The sequence below is a fragment of the Durotheca rogersii genome (genome assembly GCF_024521655.1).
Source record: "Durotheca rogersii strain YMJ 92031201 chromosome Unknown GGS23scaffold_2, whole genome shotgun sequence".
Taxonomy (NCBI): Eukaryota; Fungi; Ascomycota; class Sordariomycetes; order Xylariales; family Xylariaceae; genus Durotheca; species Durotheca rogersii.
Window position 1 is genome coordinate 28,247 of NW_026251233.1, and position 11,986 is coordinate 40,232.

The following is an 11,986-nucleotide window of genomic DNA, read 5'->3' on the forward strand; positions in this document are numbered from 1 at the left end:
TCGATACTAAACTTCCGGGAATTCCGTTATAAAGTCTATCGAGATCTCCTTCTAAGGGCCGGTTAGTAAAGGTAAAGACTATAGTTCGTTATAAGGGCGATACTAAGGCGCTCGTATTTCCTAGTAAACCTAATACCCCGTAACCTACTCCTTTATATCTAGCCCTATACTTCTTTAGTAATACTTACGTAAGAAGAGCTTATAAGTCCTCTTCTCGTTAAAATATCCCGCTAAGGAATCGTTATAATAGCGTATTATAAGCTCTTTCCTAACGCCCGGCTTCATAAGGATATAGACTCGGTTTTAATACCTAACTAACTTATTTCTATTTACCGCTTATAAGGAGTTATCGGCTCTAACGGAGCTATCCGTTACTTCTAGCTCCTTTCTTCGCCTTTTAAGCTTAAGGTTACTTTTCTAAATACGTTAAAATAATACTCTTATAGTTTCGGTAACGTTTTCGTATATCGTTTCTTAAATTATTATTTCGCTAGCTTTTCGCCTACGGATCGTTTATAGAATATACCTTAAGTATTCTCTCTTAAAAGGTTCCCTATCCTTATTAAATACTTTAATTACGGCTAGCTTTACTTCTAGTAATAATAATAGTTCCGTTTAAACTCCCTTTTCCTTATAATAATCGGGTCGCTTCGACGGCGCATCGGCGGGGTTACGCTTATCGTTACGATATTATATTACGAAATCGTAAGGTATTAATTATATATATTACCTAACCTACCTCTCGTTAAACCTAGGTTATTTTATAAACGTTTAGAGATTATAGTAATCCGATAGTACCTCGACGGTATATCGACTCCCTTATACGTAATACCTTTAGTATTTAAATAATTCTACGATAGCTATTAGCTCCTAATTAAGAATGCCATATTAAAGCTTTACGCCTTTAAACTTCTTCGATTAAAACGCGATAAGGTAATATAGGCCTTTCTCGTTTAGTTACGATAGGATCGCCGATATAGCGTACCCGGAAGCGTTAATTTCGATCCTTATACGCGCCTCGGGATCGAAATATCGAAGTAATAGCGCTTTCGTAAAGGCGTCGCGTAGCTATCGGAACGCTAGTACCTCTTCGCTTACGAGCTAAACTTTTCCTAGTTTTCTCCCGTTAATACTTCCTTTTAATAGTTCGTAAAAGGGCTTTACTATACGGAAATATCCTTCTATAAATCTACGATAGAAGTTATAGAATCCTAGAAATTATTATATCTCGTAAAAGGTCGTAGGTTCTGGCTAGTCTTTAATAGTATTTACCCTTTTCGGGTTTATCGAGACTTCTTCTTATGATATATAGAACCCTAGGAATTCGATATTATCGCGATAGAAGGAATACTTCGCTACGTTAGCGTAGAGATCGGCTTCTCGTAGCCTTTTAAGGACTTAGCGGAGGTTACGCGCGTAGGTTTTTCGGTTTTATGCGAAAATAAGGATATCGTCGAGGTACGCTATATAAACGATATCGATTAACCCGTAAAGCGCCTTATAGATATAATTTTAAAAGGTAGTAAGAGCGTTAGTTAGTTTAAAGGGTATTATTAAATATTTATAATAACCGTATCGGGTCCGGAAGGCGGTTTTTCATTCGTCGTTCTTCTTAATTCGTATTTTATAATACGCGTTTTTTAGGTCTATCTTCGAAAAGATCTTCGCCTCCGAAACCTTATCGAGGATTTTAGATATAAGGGGAAGGGGGTATCGGTTTTTAGTCGTTAGTCGGTTTAACCCCTTATAATCGACGCATAGCCTTAATCTTCCGTTCTTTTTAGGTACGAAAAGGATAGGGGCTCCTACGGGGTTCTTCGATTCCCGTATACGTCTAAGTTTTAGGTTTTCCTATATATATTCTCGTAGCGTATCGAGCTTATTTTAGGCTAGAAGGTATATTAGGCTATAGGGAGGTACGAAATCCTCCGGCGTTTCGATAGCGTAATCGGCCTATTTATAGGGTAGTAGTATAGCTACTTCCTTATCGTTAAATACGTCGACGAAGTCTCGTAGCTTTTTAGGTAAGTCTTCGATGCGCTTTAATATCGATACCTCTTTATCAGGTAATGGGATAGGTTCTAATAGTTGGATTATTACGAAGACTCTTGCTTCGTTCTTTCGTACGTATTTTACGAACTAATAGGGTTTTATAAGTTCGTACGTAGGTTTTATAATTTTAAACTATTATCGATTCGCTTTCGTATCGAATAAGATACGCTCGTTCTTTATTATCGTTATAGAAAGTAATATAGGGCTTCCCTTTAGTTTAAGGTTTCGGTCGATCGTTATATACGGGCGTTTTAGCGTCTTTATTATACCTTTATTATTAGTAATTCGTATTAATATAGTATATACCCCGTAGCTTAGATACCGTAAGTCGCCGATAGCGCGTAGTACCGGCGCTATAAGTTTAGCTCGCTAAAGTTTCGCTTACTTAGCGAACTCGACGCTAATATAGTTTATTTTAACGCCCGAGTCGAAATCGAGGTATGTTTTAATAGTAATTAATACTTTTATTATAGCTTTAACGTAGAACCGTATTATAATCCTTATTAACGGGTACGGCTCCGTAAGTTAGGATATACCTAGGGAGCTTAGGCTTTTCCCTTTCCTTTAACGAGGCTTTTAATATAAGGCGAATCTCTCTTAGGGTACCGGTTAGCTAAGTACGCCTCGCTATCGTAAATATAGTACCTTAATATATTTTCGTCCTAATTTATTAGGTTCTTTTTAAGCGGGGTTATATTATCGTCGTATCGCTAGCGTTTTCCTAGCGTAGCGGTATTATTACCCTTATTAATCTTTCGCGGAGGCGTATTCTTTATATCGTTTCTCCTCTTCTAGGTCGGGCCTTAGATAAACTTAGCTACTTACTAGGTATCTTACTTAGTCTCTACTTAGTCGACGATATTTACGCGGTTCGTCGGCCTTTCGCTACCGAAATCCTCTAGGTATAACTTAAAAGGTACGTAGAGTTTAGCGTAAAACGTTAAGGCCTTTTAACTCTCTAACCTAGGTTCGCTTTAGTTTTCGATCGAGCTTAAATAGATATCGAAATCCCGCGGAAATTAATTAAAATACTATCGAGCGTTTTTTATTTAATCCGCTAGTTTATATTCGCGGTTAGTCGCGTTCTTTAGGAAGGATAGGACTTATGTCTTAAATTATTCGAAGTCTTCGAGCGTTACGTTTCGCTATACTTACGTCGGTATTTCGCTCGTATAGCGTCTCTATAGTACTCTTACTTCTGGTTCTATATAGCGAATAGCGTATAGGATCCGTTTTTATATCGATTTAAACTTCTTAGGGGCGCTAAGGTATATAAGGTCGAGATCTCCTAATTATTCTTCGAATTTCCTAAAGCTAAAGTCCCTTTAAAAGATAGGGGTTCCTTTTATTTTAAGGTCGGGGCCTTAGCTATCGTCTAACGAACTAATGTCGCTTCGATAGCGCCTACCTTTACCCGGGCGTTTACTAAAGTTACCATAAACCTCGTTCTTTAGTTCCTTAAGGCGTTACTAGGCTTCCTTAAGGGCTTTTAGTTAACGAATCTTCTCTTTAACCTCTTAAAGGTTCTCTTATAAGGTATTTAGTTTAGTACGGGAGCTATTACTCGCTTCGCTTTCGTAGGTATCGCCCTCCTATCGGCGAAGTCGCTCGTTCCGGGAATTACTACGAGTTACCCGCGATTCGCTTCCTACGGATTCGTTACCGCTTCCTTCTATAATACGGGCTATCTTATTAAGTAGCTTTTAAAGAAGTACTTAAATTATAATGGAATCCTTAAGCTAGGTAATAAGTATATTCCCGTAGTAACATAAATAAGCACTTACCTTTTAAAAGAATAAAAAGGCGAATACCTAGCGATAGGCGGTCGCTTATATAGCGAGAAGCGGGGTAAGCTAAAACGGTTACCGCCTAGGAGGTACCCTCGTACCGGTACAGGTACTACAGTACCTTGTACCCTCGTACCTATCGCGTACCTTCCTGTCGCTCCCTTATACTACTAATCGAGTCGGACGTTTCCCGTAGGAAACGATCGTTTTATCCGGACCCTGAAAAATTAATTAACGTTTCCTAGGTTAATTACCTTAACCTCCTCTTTAATTATATTCGCGAGCTTATAAAGTCGTTCTTCTTTAGGTCCGAATAATAAGAAATCGTTTATATACGAGGCGATTACGTTTCCTATTCCGGGTCTTATATAAATAACATCGTTTAAGGTTAATAAAACGTAGCCGTATTTCTTTAAGATACCTTTTATATGCTATTACTACGCGGCTCTAGCTTATTTTAAGCCGTATAACGGATTAATTAGCTTAATAATTTTCGACTCGTCGTAATTATAGGTTTATTTCTCTTTTTCATAAGCCTCGAAATATTCCTTTAATATAAGGAACTACTTTATAAAGATCCTTTCGTTTAACTTCCCGTTAAAATAAGCGGTAATAAAGTCGATCTAAAAGATATATTATTAATAAATAACGGTTAACGCTATTAGCATTTTTTACGATATTACTCTTACCGTTATCGCTTTAGTTTCGTTATAATCGATACCTTTTCTCTATATAAATCCTCGGGCGTAAATCCGTACCTTTAGCTTATCGAGATCTCCGTTAAATAGGAACTTCTTCTTTAAGACTTATTTAACGTCGATAAGATAGCCGTTAACTACTTCGCTTAGTTATATAAACTTAAACGTATTACGTTTTAGGTTCTCTCGGATCTCCTTAAAAACGGCTTAGGTCTAAAGATTACGCTTTAGTCCTTTCATTACCTCCTTAAAAAGCGGTTCGTTTTCGTTTATCCTAAATAAGCCCGCCGCTATTAATATTATTTACCTATAGCTTTACTCCTACGGTACGGTAATAAGCGTATTAGTATAATATAGCTCCTTTTAGGGCGCGTTTTTAAACGCGATTTTAAGCGTATTTTATTCGCCTTTAAATACTTCCTTTAACTCGCCCTCTTACGAGCCGCTTAGCGCTAAGGCGGAGCGTACCTTATCTAACTTAAGTAGTACTTTTAGTATGTAAATCTAAGGTAGTTTCTTTTTCGGGCGCCCTCTCCGGGAGCGTATCCTACCCTTATTTTCGTTTATAACGTCCTCGTCGACGATATTATTATCCTTATTACGAACGTTAGTCGCCGCGATTTTCTTCCGATGCCGTAGCCGTTTTTAAACGTACTTAGGTAGGAACCTAACGACGTTCCTTAGGTTAGGAGCTCCTTCGGAATCTCCTAGCTCTTCGTAAAAGATAACGTAAGGCGTCTTTAAGAAACGACCTCCTCCTACGAGCTAAACTAGGTAGTCATACCCCCCTCCGTAACCCATAAGAACGGCGCGGGTTTTACGTAGTTCTATCTTTTCGGAAACGACCCGATAACTCTCATCGATATAAGCTACGTAACGGCTACCGACGATACGTAGGTACGCGTTATTAGGTTTATAATTCTTTCCTAGCTCCATACTATCTATAAACCTCTCGTATAACGTAAGTTCCTTTACGAACGAAACGCTAGTCCTATTAATCGTATACGCCGTTACTACGAGAACGTAGTCCTAAAAGTAAGTAAGGATCTTTATTTAAACGTAAACTACTTTAGCGTCGTCCTATAGGAAGCGTATATTCCTTTCCGTTACGTCGTTTTAATATTAGTTATCTAACGTAAAGGTATCTAACGTAATATCTCTTTCGTTATAGAATTATTCGATAGCGTTTATACTGAACTCTCGGCCGTCGTTAAAGCGTAATATTCTTATCCGTTGCCGGCTCCTATCCGGGGCGCTCGGTAACGCCTTAAGTAACTAGTAAACTCGGATAAGATAAGTTATTAATACTTATTAAGCCTTTCCCTTAGACTTATATTAGGTAAATTCTTTATTTCGGCTATCGTCGTTTACGATTAATATAAAATAACGGTAGTTCTCGATCGATAGAGGCTATAACTTTCCGAGGTCGTATTAAGTAATCTCCTTAGGAGTTTAAGTACGCTTCTAAGGGTCCTTCGAGGATATCCTAATAATCTTTACCCGATTATATACGTAATAAGGTACCGTCTTTATAAGTATTAGATCTAGGTCGATTCCTACCGACCTTTTAATGGTCTATATAAGTCTTTCCGTACTAGGATAATAAAGGCGGCGATGCTATAATATTAGCTACTTTATGGTATTATCGTCTAGCTATGCTAGTATCGCTTAAAATATCTCGCTAAGCTTACCGAGTTAGTACCTTAGCGCGTCCCCTTAGTACCGTTTAAAGGGAAGGAGTTTCGGCTCCTCTTTCTTATATTCCTATAATAGGAAACCTCGTTTCTCGGGATTTAGGATCGTTAAGACGGTTCCGTTAGGGTTTATAATATTATTCTTATTTAGCTAGCCTCCGCTACGATAAAATAACTCTCCCGAGAAGATCTTAACTAAAAGGAGCTAATAAATAACATATAATTTAACTACGCTCGGTTATATCCTCCGTCGTGGCTAGTAAGGTAATAAGTAGCCTTACCTATCTTCGTAACGTTTATAGGGCCCTTTCCCGTATTAATAACGTAACCCGATAGTAACGTTACTACCGTTCTTAGGTTTAAATCTCTTAAATCGTTCGTAACGTAAACGTTAACTCCTATATCGAAAAGTAGGTAATCCTTATAGGCGTTAGCCCCCGCTCTGTAGTTAATTCTTAAAGGCTTTACGGGCCGTTCGCCTTCTAACGGGTTAGCTATAGTTAGGTTATTACTAGGATTAATAGATATAGGCTTTTATTTAGGGTCCTTCTTACGACGTAATTCGTTATAAGCGCTTATTAACCTAAAGAGCTCTACCGTATCTATCCTTATTCGATATACCCCGCCTCCGTTATCGTAATAACCGAATTAAGATAGCGTATATAGTACGTACGTAGTATATTACGTCGACGGTTATTTCGAACCGCCCTTTAATCCGCCGGAAGCGCTATCGCTATTACTATTACCGCTAGCGTTACCCTTGCCCTTTTATTTCTTTAGCGGTTTCGGGTAGTCCTTAGCCTTATACCTATATTCATTATAGTTAAAGTAAAGAGGCTTTCCTTATTAGTTTTACGAGGGCTTTTTTTTCTTACCCTTTTCCTTACCTTAAGCGTTATTAGCCTGGTTATTATTACCGCCGCTACTCTTATTACCCTTATACTTATTAATCTTATTACGGAATTTTCCGTAGAAGCTATTAAGTACGTCTAATAGGTCTATAGGTTTCGTTCTAATTATCATATTTACGATCTTAACCTAGTTAGTCGCCTTATTCTATATATAGCTAAGGAATATCGTAATTTATTATTCTTCGCCGATTACGAGGCCGGTATCTATATATTAACGGACGGCTAGTTATTACTTAGACGTAAATTCTACCGGGTCCTTACCGTCGTATTTTATCTTAATAAATTACTCCTATAGCTCTTATTAAGGAGCCTTTTTTATAGAGGTATAGGTTTAATCGAATATCTTTAGCATTTTCGTATTTAAACATACGTCCGTTATTAATTATAAAGGTTAATCCCGGTAGGTCCCGGCGATTACTCTCGCTAAAGATATCTCGTTTTATTCGTCGAGTTTTATTCCTTTTTTATATCCTACCTTCTTTATAAAAAGCATAAGTATATCCCGATATAAGCTTTAATTCGAGATTTCCTTAAGATAAACGTCCTTATCGGAATTAAAAACGAACTTCTTTTAATTAATTCTACCGTCCTTCCTAGATGCGCTACCTCTGCTCCTACTCCTTACCCTCCGGCTACGTCGTTTACCGTAATCGGAGTTACTATCGGAAGAGCTTCCTAATAGGCTACTTAGGCTACGGCCCCGGCGGCGGTAGCTCTTACGCCGGGCTAAGCGCGAGGTACGATAATAGCGGCTATCCTCGCGGCTCCTACGGTAATCCTTACCGTAAACTTATTAAGTTTTTATAGCCGACTTATTTAGTTTCCTCGGAATCTTTAAGTCTTTAATATAAAGGTTATCCTTACCTTCGTTAGCGTTAGTAAAGTCGCCTTCTTTTACTAAGTCGGCGACGTTTTACTAAGGCTAACGATAGCTTCCTTATCGTTATTCGCTTATTATTTCTAACTTAGCTATTATCTCCCTAAAGAGATACTTTACGGTATTTATACGTTAATTAATATACTCGATCGTCTTATGTAAGCCTTCCTATAGCTCCTTACGTATCTCCTTACGGAGGTTCTTTAACGCGATATCCTACGTAATCTCTTATTCGGTTCTTTCCTCGGCCGCCTTATCTTATAATCTCGTAGCTATCCTCGTAGCTATCCTCGCGATTTAATCGTTTAACTTATCGATAACCTCTCTCTACCGTTAATCGTAGTTATACGATTACCTTAGGCCGCTCGTCTATCAGAGCTTTCGTTACTTAATTACTTCCGTAGCGTATGTAGTTAGATAATAATAAAATAACGTAATAATAAGCTTACGAAACGTATAAGGTACTACTATATAGCTATTTAAGGAAAGGGTAAATAGTTAATAGAATTATAGCTATCTACGTGGCCTTTTAGAGCCGTTTTACGTGCCTTTTATATCCCGATTAGCCCTCGCTAGGGCAGGGCTTACCCTATGGCTATACGTAACCGATTGCGTGCTTGCGCGCCTATAATAAGTACCTAAATGTTAGAAACTACGATTAAAAAGAGTACCAATAGATATTAACTAAAAGTATAGGCGCGTAAGTACGTAATCGGTTACGTATAGCTATAAGATAAACCCTGCCCTAGTAATAGTTAATCGGGAGATAAAAGGCATGAAAAATAGCTCGTAAAAGGCTACGTACATAGCTGTAATTCTATTAACTATCTACCCTTTCCTTAGATAGCTATATAATAATACCTTTACGTTTTGTAAGTTTGAAATTATGTTAATTTATTTATTATTTATTTACCCATACTACGGAGATAATTAAGTAACGAAGCTCTGATCGACGAGCAGTTTAGAATAACAATATAATTACGATTAAATAACAAAGTAAGGTTATTAAGAAATTAAATAACTAAATCAAGAAATAAGATACCTATAAGTATAGCTATAAGATTAAAAAATAGAATAGCTAAAGAGAAAACTAAATAGAAAATTATATAAGATACCGTATTAAAAGACCTCTAAAAGGAGATACGCTGTTACGGTTTTACGAGCTATTTGCTAGGTAAAAGCCGTATATTGATAAACTAAAGCTAAACGAGGAGAAAAGAAGAAAAAAGATATACCTTATAGGCCGTACCTATAACTACTGGCCTTATCCTCCGTAGGTATTAGGCTAATTACGTACTATGCCCTAGTATTAGTTAGGGCTTTATAATAAGTATAGCTTATTATATAAGGTTCCCTGCTGGAAAAAAAAAAAGTACGCCTTGTTACCCTTTTCTTTTATCTAGCCCCGATAACCTAACCCTTTTTTCCGTACCTTAAGATACGTACCGTATCCTTAGGTACTCTCTCCATTTCCCGGGGTACGTTATTCGTTCCCTAGGTTACTACTTTCGTCTCTTAAGGTATTAATACTCCCTTAGGTCTTCTCCTTCTTCGTTCGTTCCCCGGGGTATTAATACCCCCCGAGTAGGGCTCTCTTTCTCTTCCCCGAGGGTTATACTATACCCCGGGGTCTCCTCCTCTTCCGCCGTTTCCTTCCCTAGGCCTTTCGTTTCTTAGGGTATTACTCCGGGTACTTTTAGCCCTCCGGCGCTTTTCCTCTAGTATCCTACTCTTCCCCGGGATCTTCTCTTTTTATCCTTTTACCCGGGAGTTATTACGTACCCCCGGGTATTACCTCCGCTCCTTAAGGTACTACTACTTTCCTAAGGCCTCCTTCTCCTTCTCTTCCGTAGTGAACAGGAGCAGCGTGGGCACGCTAACGGAGGCACGAAACAAGGACTGCCCAACTGCTAACAACAGGCCCAGTGCCGATCAACCAAGATCACAGCTGTAAACAGCTGTAATTGGTTGATCGGCCAGCTGAAAACGGCAGCTGGAAAAGGGAACTAGAATGGCAGGGCAACGAGGATAGCGAGAAAAGGCATGGCAAGAAACGAGTAAATAGCTGTAAGGTCGTAATGCCTATAGGTCTAAGTCTAACTAATGAAAATATGAGTGAGCGACCCATATAAATACACATCGAAAAGGCTACGTGGCCTAGATCCACCGCACCACTACAGTAGGTCTCCCGGGTTTCTTCATCTACCGGGTACGCCTTCCCGGTAATTACTTCCCCTGAGAACTGCTCCTCCTCTTAAGGTATTACCGGCGCTCCGAGTATTATCTAATCCCTTAGTATATTATTCTCTTAAAACTACCGTTCGTTTCTATTTCCCGGGTTACGTTATCTGTTTCTTAGGTTATTATTTTCATTTCTCAAGATATTACTACTTCTCGGGGCTTTCTTTTCTTCCTAAGGTATTATTATTTCCTTAAGGTTACCATCCTAATCTTCTTATTAAACCGTAAAGCTTTAAAGCCGCGCGTACGAAGTCGTAATTATAAAACGACGATTAGGCCTAGTCTAACTTCCGTAACTACGAGATCGTCGGTTCGTTTACCGTTATTTAAAAACCTTCGTTTATTTTCCGTTAGCGGATCCCGTCAAATCTATTAAAATACGTATTAGAATACGCCGTCCGACTCGTTTAAAGACTATCGTTTATCTTCCGTTAACGGAACGAGGGTTCCGCTTAAAAGCGCATTAAGGCGCGCCTTCCTGTTTATTATTAAAAGGCCTAGGGCTTTTCCTATTATTTAAAGGTTAAAGACTTATCCGTTCGTTAACGGAATCCTTCAAGCTCTGCTTAAGGGCGTATTAGGGCGCGTTTTTCCGTCTATTACTAACGCCTTTAACGCCTTTGCCGATATTATTAAGAGGCTGGTAGCCTCCCCTTTCGTTAACGTTTTCGGCGTTTTTATCAAAGTATTATTATCCTAACTTAACTTGTCATTTAGTCGTTATTTTGACGCCGTTCCTTCTTTATATCGTACCTCGGGCGTTCTTAATTCTTCGTTAAGCGCTATGCTTTAACGCTTTACTATCTTTCTCTAGGAAAAATTCTTTCTGCCTTTTTTAACAACCGATTTCGTTGATTTCGTCGTTCTTCTATTTCGAAATTACCGTCTAAACTACGTTTTCTCGGGTTATTAGTATAGTGGTGCGGTAAGACATGCCCTCTTGATGCATTACGTAATACGCTACGATAGGCCTTGTGCCTATATAGAGTAGTCATAGCTCCTATAAGTACGGGCCATGCTATACTTATTATAGAGTTTACTACCTAGCTAGATTACTATCTTTATTATTTTTACCTTAATTAAAGATTCGTTTTTATTATTAGATTCGTCGTTCTCCGATTAGTATATTTATTTTAGTTATAAGCGCTTAAGTTACTTCGTCGTACCGTTATAGCCGAATAAGTAACTTTTACGTTTTACCTCTTTTCTTTCCTTACCTCTTATACCTTCGGGCTAGCAACTATTATATCTCTACGACTAAGGGGCATAGCTAAGATACGATAACTACATTAAATTCCTTATCTCTCGATTAGTATAGCGGTATTAGTTTTATTTATCTTAGACTATCGTACGAATTATAATCTTCGATAAAGTATACTTTCGAGTAAACCTATCTAGGTCTTTAATATCGCGTACGCTTTACTCCCCCTTAATAGCGACTACCCTATAACTTTTCGACCCCTTAATCTTTAGTTTACGGATTTTTATTACGCTATTAGGATTTAGAGGATACCGATCGCCGTCGGCGCCGCTATTTAACCCGCGAAGTAGTCCGCGTTTTACGTTAAATAAAGTATCCCGCCTTATGGTTATTTATTTACTATAGGAAGGTACGTATAAGCCCAGGAACTTTTACTACGATACTATAGCCGCTAGGATACTACTTAGCCCTTAATACTTATAACGTTAATAAGCTATCGATACTACGATTTAATACGACGAATAA